The 12105-nt window shown below is 40.8% G+C and overlaps 1 protein-coding gene across 2 annotated transcripts in view; it reads right to left on the bottom strand.

The window, feature by feature from the left end:
• Positions 1-2918, bottom strand: part of SRBD1 (S1 RNA binding domain 1) — a 230814-nt gene extending 227896 nt beyond the window's left edge. For both annotated transcript variants that reach the window (XM_033175816.1, XM_033175817.1), the window contains exon 1: positions 2848-2918. The gene's annotated coding sequence lies outside the window, so the exon portion shown is untranslated. The remainder of the gene's footprint in view (positions 1-2847) is intronic.
• Between the last annotated feature and the right edge of the window lie 9187 nt (positions 2919-12105).

The following is a 12105-nucleotide window of genomic DNA, read 5'->3' as shown; positions in this document are numbered from 1 at the left end:
AGAACTCTTGATGACCATTTCTTGCTCTAAAACCTGTTCCTATTGCAGTCCTTGCCATCTCAATAAGTGGCATCCACCTATTTGCGAAGCCAGAACCTTAAAAAAAAAAATTTTTTTTTTGAGACGGTCTCATTCTGTCACTCAGCCTGGAGTGATCTCAGCTCACTGCAACCCCCACCTTCTGGGTTCAAGCAATTCTCCTGCCTTAGCCTCCTGAGTAACCAGGATTAGAGGCATGCACCACCACACCCAGCTAATTTTTGCATTTTTAGTAGAGACGGGGTTCGTCACATTGGCCAGGCTGGTCTCAAATTCCTGACCTCAGGTGATCTGCCTGCTTCGGCCTCCTGAAGTGCTGGCATTACAAGTGTGAGCCACGGCGCCTGGCCAGAAGATTTTTTAACAGCCTCACTGACATATAACTGACATGCAATACACTGCATATGTTTAAAGTGTACAAATTTGGTAAGTTTTGACATATGTAAACACAACACTATAATCAAGAAAATGAACATATTATCATCCTACGAAGTTCCATTTGCTAAGTCAAAATGTTGCAAATCTTTTTTTCTTTCATCTCCCATATCCAGACTATTAGTAAGTCACATAAGATCTTCCTCCAAAATATGTCTTGAATCTCCACAATCTTCAGTGAGTCTTCAGTCCTCAACCTCCCTCACTTGAACTACTACACTAGCCTCTTAACTGCCTTCCCTGCTTCCACTCTTGCCCTTGCAACTCATTCTCCACTTATCAACTCAAGATCATTTAGAAAATGCTTTAGATGGCCGGGCGCGGTGCCTCAAGCCTGTAATCCCAGCACTTTGGGAGGCCGAAACGGGCGGATCACCAGGTCAGGAGATCGAGACCATCCTGGCTAATACAGTGAAACCCCGTCTCTACTAAAAAAAAAAAAATACAAAAAACTAGCCGGGTGACGAGGCGGGCGCCTGTAGTCCCAGCTACTCGGGAGGCTGAGACAGGAGAATGGCGTGAACCCGGGAGGCGGAGCTTGCAGTGAGCTGAGAGCTGGCCACTGCACTCCAGCCTGGGCGGCAGAGCAAGACTCCGTCTCAAAATAAATAAATAAATAAATAAAATAAAATAAAATAAAAAGAAAATGCTTTAGAAACACCGAATTACTTCCCACCCCATCTTTCACTTAGAATCAAGCCACATTTTTTATGACTGCCTTCAAGCCTGCCCACCTTTCTAACCACCTTTACTACTTGCTGGAGCTCCTCAGCTCTTGTCACAACATTCCTTCCCACCTCAGGTTCTCTCTGCCTGGAGTATTCCTCCCCCTGCTTGTCAATTGGCTGGCTCCTTGCGTCCCTTAGATCTTAACGTTTTAGGCCTAAAATAGGTTTCTCAGTTATATTTTAAAAGGAGCCTATTTACTTCCTGTATACAGTAGTAAGTTATAACATAATCTATAATTATTCTTTTATATTACTTGTTTATTGCCCGCATTGCTGTCAAGAGAGTAAATACCATGAAAGAAGGAAATGCATGTGACTTATTCACTTTCATATCGCAGAGCCCAGCACTTAACAGATGCCCTACAACTATTAAATGAACATAATATGTACAAATATGGTCTCTACAGAGGAATATACACTTATTTTCCACCACTCTTAGGCAATGCCACACATTGCACCCATCTCTTTCTGAAGAAATGATAGCACATAAGAACATTCCTATTATTCAGCGACTTGGGATTTTTCCCTCCTTTCAAACTATCTTAATCACTGTGGGCACATGAGCATATTCCAAATCAATAATTTGGAGGTTGCTATGATGTTACTAAGGGAAGAGCCACTAAACTAGGACGACTGAAAATCAGGAGTAAGGGGTAAAAGGACGTGCACACGAACGAATACTAAATTAAAATTGGGAAAAAAAATTTTAATTCAAGAAGGCGAACAAAAGAGGACAATTTCTTAAGAGGCACCTAAACAAGTTTCCCTGAAGGATCAACAGAGTGCTTGAATATTAGCAGATTCCCAAGTCACAAAAACAAAATACTAGAGCTGAAAGAACCTTTGACATCAGATAGTCCTGCTATATTCAGAAACCTGAGACCCAATGAGGTGAAACAGTTTACTCAAAGGGGAAAGATATGTGACAAAGGACTATAGCCCTGTGCCTGGAATACCGAGACTAGTCTGGTTTTCCATTCCACACACATTATGTTAACGACATGTCACGTGAGGGGTTCGAGGAAAGTTGCCTATAGAGTTGCCAATTCATTCCTTTCCTCCGGTTACTGAGCGCCTCCTAGATGCCAGGCGCACTACAGAAGGTGCAGTTGATTCAGACATGGCCACCATGACCGTGAAAAGGGTGCTTCCTCTCCCATCTCCGATAATTTTAGGTACAAAAACAATCCACGTAAATTAGCCGGGCGTGGTGGCGGGCACCTGTAGTCCCAGCTACTCGGGAGGCTGAGGCAGGAGAACAGCGTGAACCCGGGAGGCGGAGTTTGCAGTGAGCCGAGATCGCGCCACTGCACTCCAGCCTGGGCGAGAGCGACACTCCGTCTCAAAAAAAAAAAAAAAAAAAAAATTCAGGTTTGCTCAGGCTTTTCCACGTCTGTTAGGCGCTAAGAGCTGCAGCAATTTGGCTGAAAGGAGGTATCACGAGGTAGCTAGGAGGGGTTTTCGGGTGGTAGGTTGTAAGAGACCGCTGACACTAAGATGCAATGAACTTCTCACTTTTAAAAAAGGGGTGTTATTGCTCAAATGAGCGCTCAGAACTTTTTTAATGGTCCCAAAGATACCGGAGCCCAGGCGCTGAGCTCTTGAGAACCCGCAAGACGACCGCCAAGGTGCACGCACAGCTCACCTTCCCGCCCCGCACGTCAGAAGACCCGGGATTCCGTGTGTGCCACCGCACCTTCCGGTTCCCGCCGGAAGTTTTTCAAACGCCGGAAGGTCCGCCTCGCTTCTTCCGGACCAAGTTAGCCGCAGGCTGCCAAGGCGCGGCCCTACTGGGGCGGGGCGGAGCCAGGCTGGACGGAGGCGGGGCTGGAGTGAGGATCCCGAGGTGGGGCTGGTTCGTAGAAATGAAAAATGACTTTTTTAAAATGTGTTTTTTAACCGAGCACACTAAACTCTTAAGCCCACAGATACAGCGAAGTAAATTAGGTTATGAAGGTAGGGAAGGACGGGCGCGGTGGCTAACGCCTGTAATCCCAGCACTTTGGGAGGCCGAGGCGGGCGGATCACGAGGTCAGGAGATCGAGACCATCCTGGCTAACACGGTTAAGCCCTGTGTCTACTAAAAACTTCAAAAAATTAGCTGGGCGTGGTGGCGGGCGCCTGTAGTCCCAGCTACTCGGGAGGCTGAGGCAGGAGAATGGCTTGAACCCGGGAGGCGGAGCTTGCAGTGAGCTGAGATCGCGCCACTGCACTCCAACCTGGGCGACAGAGTGAGACTCCGTCTCAAAAAAAAATTTTAAATAAAAATAAATAAAAGTAGGGAAATAAGGCTGCTGTTGTCTACATTCGAGTTTAGCAGATCAAAACCCCATGGATTTGTTTTAGAAAATTCTAAAAAGCAGTTTTCCACTGCTAATGACTTATTTCCAGGGACTCTGAGTACTGAACAGCCTAGCAAGTTATTGAAGTAACCTGTGAACGTGCCTTGTTGCAAATCTACCCAAAGTAAGCATAGATTTTACTGGATAATTTTTGTGATTGGGGGGATAAAAAAACAAAACCAGAACTCTTTCTAAATTTAGTAAATCTAATCTTCTATATCTGAGATTTTTGGCCACAAAAGATCAGTTTCTGAGATTGTTTAGGGATTTTTTTTTTTCCTTTTTGATTAGCACAGTCGTATGTTGCCTTTCGTGATGGTTCCAGAAGGCCTAGAATTGTCTACTACAATCACAGTCTCCTTCACAATTTATGGCCCTGGAAAAAATACTAGAGAACACTGGTAAGGATTGTGGGAAGAGAAACCAGATCATAGAAATCAACAACAATAATTTACTATTTACTATTCACCTACTTTTGATGTTGCATTTGCTACACAGGTTTATGGTATGGGTTGTCATGGTCAATTTTCTGCTGCTATAACCAAATACCACAGACTGGTAGATTTATAAAGAAAAAGATTTGTTTGGCTCGTAGTTCTGAAGGCTGGGAAGTCCAAGACAGAGGGCATTGTTGTTGTGTCAAAACATGATGGAGGGCCTCACACTGGGGTGGGTATGTGAGCCCAATTGACTCCTGAAATAACTAACCCTCCTGTGATAATGGTATTAACTCATTCATGACCGAATCATTTCCTAAAGGTCCCACCTCTTCATACTATTACAATGACAAATTTCAACTTGAATTTTGAAGGGGACATTCAAATCATTGCAGAGGTAATGAGGGTAAAGGTGAACCAATATACTGCAAAGTCTTTTGACATAATTCCTGCCCTGGAGGAATTTACGACCAAGAGTAGGAACCAGATACAGCCACAAGAAGCAGAGACACAAGCAAAACAGTCTAGATTCAAGGGTTGGGGTATGCAGGTAGCAGCTTCACTACAGTGAGGAGGAGAGTAAGAGTGGGCCAGCAAAGCATTGAACCTTGACTTTCCTCTCCCCACAAGGGATTTTTGCCTTACAGCTGGGGAAGAAAAAAAAATCACTAAAATAAATAGCCTGTTAAGATTTTAGACATCAGACATCTGGGAAAATAAAACCTGAAGCAGCTTTCTCTAAAATTAAACTATGTAGGTAGTGGCCTACTCTAAAGGCAAATAAGGACTGTCCAGAGAATATTTCCCTTGGAATTCTGCAGGAGAGCCACTCCCACTACAGGCTGTCAAGGAAAATTTGTAATCACTTAAGTATAAACCAGGCCCTGCCACAAAAACTGCCTTTTCTGTCTAGGACCTTGCTCAATCTATTGTTTACTTTTGGATCTCAAGTGCTGAATTCCAAGAAATTTATGGGTTTAGACTGAGAGCCCGGAATAATCTGTACACCCACTTGAGACTATGCAATAGGGTTTGGGAGTAATGGAAACATGTTTTGGATTTGATTGGAGGTTGTTTTATCACTCCAAAGTATATAGCTCTTCCTGTGATATTCACTGGTATATTATCATTTGTATGTTATTTTCTGTTTTCAAGTTCTTTCCCTATGGGTCTAGCTCACTAGGGCAAATGTAATAATAATAGTAATAACTTACTTTTATTGATTACTTACCTGTACCAGGCACTAAGTTAATGCTTTTAGATGTATTTATGTATATAATTCACAAATTACCCCAATGCAATATTGCTATTAAACCATTTTTGTAAATGAGAATTCCAGGTATAGAGAAATTAAATAATTCATCCAAGGTCACATCAGCTGATAAATTGTAGATCTGAGATTCAAATCCAATAATCTGCTTTACTCCAAAGCAGGTACTCTTAAAGGCGTCCACATACAATTTGCTGTCTATCCACAAGGGATTGGTCTGAGGACCCCCCCACAGATACCAAAATTTACAGATACTCAACCAATCACTGATAGAAAAAGTAGGCCCACCATATCTGCAGGTTCCATATCCACGAATGCAGATACAGATGGCCAGCTGTACCACAAACTCAAAGCGAAGACCATTTCTCACTCCACTATGGTGGCCAGTGAGACTCTCAATGTTTAAGGTGCTCCGGAACTGTTGAATCTCTAAATACTGTAAGTAAAGTACTATCTAATCACCTAAAACATAACAAAACTATTCTCTCTAGTGGCCTCAAACTAAGTTTCACAAGAACAAAAATTCTTAATATATTAATAGATGCAACTGTTTCACCTACTAATAGATATTTGGATCTAGGAACTAAGTATTGGTAATTTTTATCTCCCCCTCTCCAACTTCTCCCTCCACCCACACAGTGCCTAATAATGCTTAATATATAATAGGTACTCAATAAGATAGTAGACTAACTCCTGGACCCAAAAACATGTCTAAAGTAAAAACAAATTTTCCTCCCCTGTCCACCTTCTCCCTCCACCCACACAGTGCCTAATAATGCTTGACATATAATAGGCACTCAATAAAATAGTAGACCAACTCCTGGACCCAATAATTTGTCTAGAGTATAAACAAATTTCTCTTATGAGAAAAGTAAGTTAAAGCTCTTGACACAGAACGTGGGTTGCCATTTTAAAAATCAAGTGTACTTGTGAAAATTCAAACATTTTATCTCTGAGAGTCAATCAGTGTGATGGTTAATTTTGGGTGTCATCTTGACTGGATTAAGTGATGCCCAGACAGCTGATAACACATTTCTTCTGTGTTGTGTTTGTGAGAGTATTTCCAGAAGAGACTGAGATTTGAATCAGTAGACTAAGTAAGGAAGATCTGCCCTCACCCAATTTCAGTGGACACTATCCAATTGGCTGAGGCCCAGATAGAACAAAGAGAAAAGGAATATTTTCTTTCTCTCGCTTTTGGAGCAGGGACACCCTTTTTCTCCTGACTTTAAGCATTAGAACTCCACGTTCCTTTGGACTCCAGAACTTAAATCAGTGTACCCTCTCAGCCCCATGTTCTCAGGCTTTTGGCCATGCAGTGAGAGTTACATCATTGGTTTCTCTGGTTCTGAGACCTTCAGACTTGGACTGAGCCCTACTACCAGCTTCCCTGGCCCTCCAGCTTGCAGGTGGCCAATGATTGGCCTTCTCAGCCTCTATAATTTTGTGAGCTATTTCCCTAAAAAAATCTTTTCTCATATGTCTTTATGCTGTATTTATTATACACACATAAACACACACACACCCTACTGGTTCTGTTTCTCTGGAGAACTGTAATACAACTAGCAAAGGCAAAAAATAATGGCTGTTTTAGATTAAAGAATGCACAAACTGAGCCCTGAACTGAGTTCAAAAATTTGCATATTTAATTAGCCAGGCGCGGTGGTGGGTGCCTGTAGTCCCAGCTACTCTAGAGGTTGAAGCAGGAGAATCACTTGAGCCCAGGAGGTGGATGTTGCAGTGAGCCAAGATTGCGCCACTGCACTCTGTGCTCCAGCCTGGGCGACAGAATGAAACTCCATCAAAAAAAAAAAAAAAAAAGGACATATTAGCTCCTATCTCCCCTCTTTTCTCACTGTCAGACGTTCTTATTCCTAAACACTAAAACTCTTTGGCTTCAATGAGCTTCTCTGACTAATTCAGCCAGAAATCTAGAGATTTACTGCAAAATCTAAGAGACTAGTAAACAGAGAGAGGTCTACTTCTGTTTTCCAAATGAAAAAGGAGTTTCTTTTTTTTTTTTTTGAGACGGAGTCTCGCTCTGTCACCCAGGCTGGAGTGCTGTGGCCGGATCTCAGCTCACTGCAAGCTCCGCCTCCCAGGTTCACGCCATTCTCCTGTCTCAGCCTCCGGGGTAGCTGGGACTACAGGCGCCGCCACCTCGCCTGGCTATTGTATTTTTTAGTAGAGACGGGGTTTCACCGTGTTAGCCAGGATGGTCTCGATCTCCTGACCTCATGATCTGCCCGTCTCGGCCTCCCAAAGTGCTGGGATTACAGGCTTGAGCCACCGCGCCCGGCCAGGAGTTTCTTATTAGTGAGTCTGACCAGGCTGGTAGGTGGGTTCTCAATCTTGGCCTGTCCTATTACCTCTTTTCAGTCTGGCTGGGAACAGCAGCATGATTCCAAAGTGTTAGACTAGTGCTGATGCCATTGTTCTAGCCAGAGTAACTTTGTCAGAAAGAGTAAAGATTCAAGAGATTAAAACCTGAGTCTTTATTAAACATTAAATGGATCTGGAGGAGGCATCAGTTAAGGCTGAGGAAATTAATTGTACAGATTTGTCAAGGAATTGTAATCAAAGGAAAGGGATTACATACATTTAAATTTATCTCACACAAAGTAAAATTATGGAAACTGCATATTGAAATACAATATAATTTATATCTTTAGGTGAAAATAAAAATGTTCGGTGCTTTATCCTACTTATTTTGTACAAATTCCCAAGGTATTTTGTAATGAATGCAGTTATAAATAGGATTAAGACACATAAAAAACATAAATATTAGATGAAATACCATATCTATTGCATGGTCACTCTTCCACTCATCACTTACCTTGCAAAGTCACTGGCTAAGAGCCATTCAATTGGTTGCAATCATGAGTAAACATGTTGAAATTTTTTCTCCTGGTGACTTTCTCATCAGTAGTGCTCAGGGACCATCTCAAAGGCCTAAAATATCTATTAAACAGTCTAAGATTCAAGTATGGAAACCCCAGAGGGCTTATTAAGATCCTAATGATGCCATGGCTGGCTGGGTTTCGAGGAAGGAAAAAATGGCACCATAATGGGGCCAGATTTATTTTAGTCAAATCTAGACCAACCACAGGTAGCCATGTCTGGATACTGTAATTCAGAACTAAATGTTATATCTAGTACCATTGGTCCGTCTTCCACCTTAATAAATTGAAATTATCCTGCAAAGTGCTTGCTTGAAACATTCATCTAGGAATGCATATTGTCAGAATTTTAGTACTAGAGCCTTCGCATACTGCAATTCAAATTCAGAAAAGCATGGTGTGTCAGATCAGTCTATGTTCAAATTTATGTGTACTTTTCTTTAGTCGGGTTTATTGAAGTATAATTTATGTAGAGTAAAAGTCAGCATTTTTATTCTTGCAAACACATAGAGTTATGTAACCATCACCACAATCAAGATATAGAACACTTTAATCATTCAAAAAAATGCCCTTTTATAGTCAATCTTCTCCCCCTCCACCAGCCCCTGGCAAACCACTGATCTGTTTTCTGTTCCAATAATTTTACCTTTTCCAGAATGTCTTTATTAGTCCATTCTCACATTGCTATGAAGAAATACTCGAGACTGGATAATTGACAAAGGAAAGAGGTTTAATTGACTCACAGTTCCCCATTGCTGGGGAGGCCTCAGGAAGCTTAAAATCATGGCAGAAGGCAAAGGAGAAGCAGGCACCTTCTTCACAGGGTGGCAGGACAGAGTAAGTGCCAGCAGGGGAAATGCTAGACACTTATAAAACCATCAGATCTCCTGAGACTCATTCACTATCATGAGGACAGCATGAAGGGAACCACCCCCATGATCCAATTACCTCCACCTGGTCCCACCCTGGAAACGTGGGGATTATGGAGATTTGGAGGATTACATTTCAAGATGAGATTTTGGGTGGGGACACAGCCAAACCATATCAATATTATGTAAATGGAATCACATGGCATATAACCATTTGAGTCTCATTTCTTTCACTTATTATAATACATTTGAGATTAATCCACATCATTGCATGCATCAGTAGTTTGTTTATTTTTATTGCCAGTTAGCATTCCATTGTGTGGGTATACCACAGTTTGTTTATCCATTTATCAGTTGATAGACTTTAGTGGTTTCCACTTTTTGGCTGTTATGAATAATGCTGCTATGAACATCCATGTACAAGTTTTTGTATGGACATATGTTTTCATTTCTCTTGGGTAAATAAACACCTAGGAACAGAATTGCTGAGTCATAAGTGTGTCTTTAGTTTTATAACAAACTACTAAATTGTTTTTCAAAGTAGCTGTATCATTCTGCATTCCCACCAGTAATGCGTGAGAGTTCCAGTTGTACTACATTTTTGCCAGAACTTGATGCTGTCAGGTTTTTAAATTTTTTGGCATCCTAATATGGGTATTGCATTTCCCTTATGACTAATAATTTTTATTAGTAATGCATTTATTTGCCCTCCACATATCTTCTTTGGTGAAGTGTCTGTTAAAATCTTTTGTCAATTTTTAATTGGACTTTTTGTTTATTGAATTACGAGAGTATTTATATATTGTCGATACCAGTCCTTTATCAAATATGACACCTGGCTTCAAGAGTTGTATGTTATCACAGGCAACTGTCAACATAGTAGCACACAGAAAAATGATTCCTTCTTTGACCACGAAGAAAACTTTACTATGGGCAAGCATCCTTCAAGAAGCTGATAGGTGAAATCAAAACCACTAACATTTTTAGCGTATGGAAACTTTCCTAACCCCAACATCAATGCAGATAGAACACATTCTTTGCAGAAAAATGACCTAATTTCACAGTGAAAGATGATAAAATTATGAGCTTAAAGTACATGAATTATACTAAAAGAATGTTTTAAAATTGGGAAAGTGGCACTTATAAGCTTTAGCAAATAACGTGGAAAGTTAGCTGAGTCATAATGTTCATATAATATAACTGGCTATTTTGTTTAGATCATGATCTGAATATAAGGATATTCGGATTGTTTACCAAGAAACTCCTGTAGCATCCTGGAATATAGAGTTTAGCAGAAGTAGGTATTGCACATACAAGGGCCTCTCATGACTTCCTACTATAAGTTTTTGTCATTCAGAACATCCCAGGTCTGTCATTCCTGTAACTTTCAGGACTGTTACTAGAAATCATGGAGCTAGTGTCATGCGCATCCATGTGAAGAGACCACCAAACAGGCTTTGTGTGAGCAATAAAGCTTTTTAATCACCTGGGTGCAGGCGGGCTGAGTCCGAAAAGAGAGTCAGTGAAGGGAGATAAGGGTGGGGCCGTTTTATAGGATTTGGGTAGGTAAAGAAAAATTACAGTCAAAGGGGGGTTGTTCTCTGGTGGGCAGGAGTGGGGGTCACAAGGTGCTCAGTGGGGGAGCTTTTTGAGCCAGGATGAGCCAGGAAAAGGAATTTCACAAGATAATATCATCGCTTAAAGCAAGGATGGGCCATTTTCACTTCTTTTGTGGTGGAATGTCATCAGTTAAGGTGAGGCAGGGTATTTGCACTTCTTTTGTGATTCTTCAGTTACTTCAGGCCATCTGGGCGTATATGTGGAAGTCACAGGGGATGCGATGGCTTGGCTTGGGCTCAGAGGCCTGACAGCTAGTACGTATCAAGTTTTAATTCACCTAAAGACCACCAGGAGAGCTTTTTAAAAATCCCAATGTCCAACTTTAATTTGGGATCTTAACCCCAAGATCCTAAATTAATGAGTCTAAGGTAGTATCTATGTGTCTATGATGACACCAGGTGATTCTGATGAGGTGTTCTATGCACTACAGAAAGATTACCCTAATTCTTAGTGTGTAATTTGCTTAGAAAGCTAGAGAACTGAGCTACAGCAGTATGGTTTTGAAATATTGTATAACATTTTATGGGGCTTACCCTTAAACATGCCCTTCCAAAAGGCAGACTAGATATTCACAGTTCCTGCTAGCCACATTGACTACTATTGTATAGTTTATTAATCAAAAATAAATAAAAATAGCTAACCCTTATAGATTGCCTTAATATCTTCAAGATATTGTAATAAACACTTTATATACTTATTTTAGGGCTTTCACATTTTTGTTTCATTTCGTTTTTTAGTTTTTAAAATAGTCATTTGAGACAGATAGATGATATACTTATCTCCATTTTAAGAGGATGAAATTGACGCGTATGGAATTTAAGTATTTTAGCCAAAGATACAGAGCAAAATTTATTTATCAAAACCTCAAGAACTAAAAAATAATTATTATTATATGCAGTACTTGCTTCAACTAAATCTGCATTTGTTAGTGATCTAGTGCTGCAAATACATTATCCCAAAATGTTTTTTAATGTTGTAAATATTTTCAATAATCCACTGGCTCTCCTGGCAAACAACCTGCACGAGTTGAAGTCCAGAGAGCCAGAGTCAGAATAAGGAAGAGTGCCTATTCAAAGATATATTAAAATAATCAATATGCCAGATTATTTCAAAATATAAGAAACAGAATTTTGGTTTTTTTTTATTTAAAGCAGTAGACTTCATTTAGTAGACAAATAATGGTGTTAAAGTCTTTACTGGTAATATACAAGAAAGTCATACTATATTGATGGTGTCAACTCAATTTTTTTTTTAAAACGGTCTCCCTCTGTCACCCAGGCTGGAGTGAAGTGATATGATCATGGCTCACTGCAAACTCAACTTCCCAGGCTCAGGTGATCCTCCCACCTCAGCCTCCCAAGTAGCGGGGACTAAAAGCATGTGCCACCACACCTGGCTAATTTTTTGTATTTTTAGTAGAGATGGGGTTTCACCATGTTGCCCAAACTGGCCTCAAACTCCTGGG

The sequence above is a fragment of the Trachypithecus francoisi genome, unplaced genomic scaffold, assembly GCF_009764315.1.
Source record: "Trachypithecus francoisi isolate TF-2019V2 unplaced genomic scaffold, Tfra_2.0 Lachesis_group17, whole genome shotgun sequence".
Lineage (NCBI taxonomy): Eukaryota > Metazoa > Chordata > Mammalia > Primates > Cercopithecidae > Trachypithecus > Trachypithecus francoisi.
The sequence above is the reverse complement of the archived record's forward strand: the minus strand, read 5'-3'. Positions and strand labels throughout refer to the sequence as shown.